This window comes from Chenopodium album, chromosome 19, assembly GCF_948465745.1.
Source record: "Chenopodium album chromosome 19, dcCheAlbu1.1, whole genome shotgun sequence".
NCBI lineage: Eukaryota > Viridiplantae > Streptophyta > Magnoliopsida > Caryophyllales > Amaranthaceae > Chenopodium > Chenopodium album.
The window spans coordinates 15512939-15516605 of record NC_137852.1 but is presented as its reverse complement, the minus strand read 5'-3'; the positions used below and the strand labels follow the sequence as shown (position 1 = coordinate 15516605).

At 39.7% G+C, this 3667-nt stretch overlaps 1 non-coding gene across 1 annotated transcript; it reads left to right on the top strand.

Moving 5' to 3' along the window:
- Positions 1-2354: 2354 nt before the first annotated feature.
- On the top strand, positions 2355-2460 carry LOC145596409 (small nucleolar RNA R71). The gene has a single exon (XR_014103247.1). It is a non-coding gene; the product is annotated as a small nucleolar RNA R71 (small nucleolar RNA).
- The last annotated feature ends 1207 nt before the right edge of the window (positions 2461-3667 follow it).

Here is a 3667-nt window from a genome sequence, read left to right as displayed (position 1 = left end):
GGATCAAAGAACACCACCCTCTTCAAGGTGGTTGATAGAGCAAATTTTTCTTCAACCTTTGGCAACTTCTCATTGTTGCTTGATGAAACTTTCACAAACTTCTTTTCAAACTCTTCTTTTTCACTTCTCAACTTCTTCCTTTTTCTTGCCTTCTTTGAGTCACGAGCCTTTTTCTTTGGCTTGACTTCAACATCCATTGTCATGGAAGCTTTCTCTTCCTCATGAGGATTAAGTTTGAACCAATTTGGAAAACCAATATCTTTCTCATCCTTTGGCTTTTGAATCTCAAATTCTTCTTCACTAACAACATCAATACTTGCACAAACATCATCAACAAACTCAAAAACATTGTTAGTGGAAGAATCAACCATGCACATATCATTGATCGAATGAGAAAGACTAGCACATGCAATATCTTGGACACAAGACAAAGACTCATGCATAGGTTTCAACTTAAATCTCTCTTCTAAATTCCCACACCTCAAAGTAATTTGACCTCCTTTGACATCTATTAAAGCTCCCGAGGTAGCTAAGAAAGGCCTCCCTAAGATGATTAGAATATGTTCATCTTCCTCAATCTCTAGAACAACAAAATCCACCGGAAAAACAAACTCTCCAATCCTTAAGGGGACATCATCAATTCTTCCCTTAGGAAGCTTAATAGAACGGTCGGCCAATTGAAGTGTTATCTTGGATGGTTGAAGCTCACCAAGATCAAGCCGCTTGAAAACCGAGTAAGGCATAATGCTAACACTAGCACCAAGGTCACACAAAGCATTTTCAAAAAGCATTTCCTTAATTTTACAAGGGATTGAAAAATTCCCCGGATCTTCCATCTTCCTTGGGAATTCACCATGGATAAGAGCACTAAAGCACTTCCCTCCATCCACCGAACTACCCTCATCAACATCCTCTCTCTCTTCTAAGATCTCCTTAACAAACTTGGAGTACTTAGGCATGTCAGGAATTGGTTCGGTAGGGGGTGTAGAATCATGAACATCCTTAAAAGCTTCAAGGAATTTCCCAAATTGCTCATCCATTTTAAATCTCAAGTATTTTTGGGGATATGGAAGATCGGGAATTCTCTCTATCTCACTCATCCTTTCATCAACACACTCCTCTCTTTTGTCAACCTCACAAAAGAATTCCTTAGACTCAACTTTTTCCTCTTCATTCTCCTTAGCACCACACTCATCTCTTTCCTCCTTTGACCAAGAAACTCCCTCATCAAAATCATATCCACAACTAGTGGCTATAGAGTACACGGGTTTCTTTGGTTCAACACCTTGGGAAGGCAAAGATGAAGGACTAGCAAAATCCTTAATTGTGCTTGCTAATTGAGTGATTTGAGTCTCAAGCATCTTATTGTGAGTCATCATCTCATTGAATTTCTTATCACTAACCGCCATATAGGTGTTAATGATCTTGGTTTGATTATCAATCAACTCTTCCAAGGTTGTCTTAGGAGAAGAAGGTTGTGAATAGGAATTTTCATTTTGAGTCTTTGGAGCAAAACCGGGTGGGGGACCTCTTTGAGCATTGTTTTGAAAATTTCCCCTTCCTTGATTGTTCCAATTACTCCTATTTTGATTTGAACCATAACCTTGATTATGGTTACCACCACCATGATTATGGTTTCCATTACCTTGGTTATGATTCACATAACCTTGGTTTTGATTACCATAATTATGATTTTGATTACCATAATTTTGGCCTTCATTTTGGCTACTATAACCTTGGTTATTGTTACCACGAGAACCTTGATTCCCTGGTTCCTATAACCACCATTATGATTATAATTGTCAAAATTGCCTTGGTTTTGATAATTCCTATTCCATTGGCCTTTTTGATTATCAAACCTTTGAACATTGTTGTTTGACACAAAATTAACATGTTCACATTCATTGTCAAACTCATCAACACATTCATTAGGACAAGCACTAGAGTCATGATCATACGATCCACATGCATCAAAAAACAAGCAACCCAAAGGCATATTATGTGAAGAGGGAGGGGGTTGAGAGTTAGAAGGAGTACCTCTCCCCTTAAATTGGGAGGGAAGATTAGAAGCTTGAGAAGAGGTAGAAGTGCTCTCCAACTTAGCTTTGATTGCGGTGACCTCCTTTCCTAAATTTGTCATTTGAGAGGAAAGGTTGTTGATTGCATTAAGATGGTCCACCGAATACAATGAAGATTGTTTGCTTGAAGAGTCTCTCTCCCCGTCTTGCCAATCCCTATAATATGTCACCACATCCTCAATGATGTCCACAACTTCTTCCTCGGTTTTATCAAGGCATGATTTGCCTTGGGGACTTAAACCGCCATAGAAGATTTAGATCACTTGGTATGTGGGGATTCCATGATGAGGGCACTCCCTTTGATACTCTTTAAATCTCTCCCATGCTTCATAGAGACTTTCATTTGGCCTTTGCTTGAACCCTTGAATCAAGGCTCTTGCCTCCGCCGTCTTCTTTTGGGGATAGAAACGGGACAAGAAAGCCTTTGTAACATCATCCCAAGTTCTCAAGGAGTTGGGCTTCACCTCCTTGTCTAGCCACTCCAAAGATCTTCCTATTAGAGAGAAGGGGAACAACTTGAGGCGGATGAATTCTTGAGAGACCCCATTGACTTTGATAGTGTTGTAATATTTTTTCAAATTCTTTCAAATGGTTCAATGGGCTTTCATTCTTAGCCCCCTATATTGCCTTCTCTCGATCAAGGTGATAATTGCCGGACGGATTTCGAAGTCATTTGCCGGGGTAGTTGGTGGAGCAATTCCACTCTCAAATCTATATGCCTCGGGCACTCCAAGCTCCTTCAAGGCTATTCTAGGATGTTCACCCATTCCTTGTTCTTATTGAACTTCTTCTTCACTCGAAGAGCTATAAGCCAAAGATCTAATGTCCACTCTTCTTCTTGAAATAGTCCTTTCTATTTCCGGATCAAGGGGAACAAGGGGACGATCACGGGTTCTATTCATGCAAAACTCACACAAAAATGTTAGTAGCACGACTAAAAATGTAGCCTAGAGAAACAAAATCTTTTTGTATTTTATCAAAAATGAAATAGACTCAAAAACAACATACACTCAAGCACCATTCCCCGGCAACGGCGCCATTTTGATGTAGCGGAGAATGGTAGGTCGTTGGGCTACCACCCCGCCCTATCAAACAATATTTATAGCTTAACTAACCCCTAATAGTGTAGCGGCAAGTCAAGGTCGAATCCCAAGGGAATGATGTTAAGTTCACGAAGTCTAGATCAAGCTATTTCGGAAACAAAAGGGGTTTGAGGTAACACTAGGTCTAAACTAGATATGCAAACTTGTATTTAATCGATCTAAAACACTAGGGCAATGGATCCACATGCAATCACAATGGAATCGGCAATTTGGGAGGTCAAACCGACTAAGTCAATCGATATGAGGGAAAATTATCATGTATCCAAAAGAGCATACTAAGGTGGTTCACCTAGAGGTCTAACTAGCGTCAACTACGCTAAACACTAACTAGGGAACGTCACAAAGCACCTCAATCGTGAAATTGCAAGTCTACTAATCAATTGTCCGTATCATAGCAAGCTTACAATGCAATCTAGTGTATTAATCAAAGATGGCCAAACCTCAATTAATCACACACATGCACATGAAAAATCAACCAATTTAATC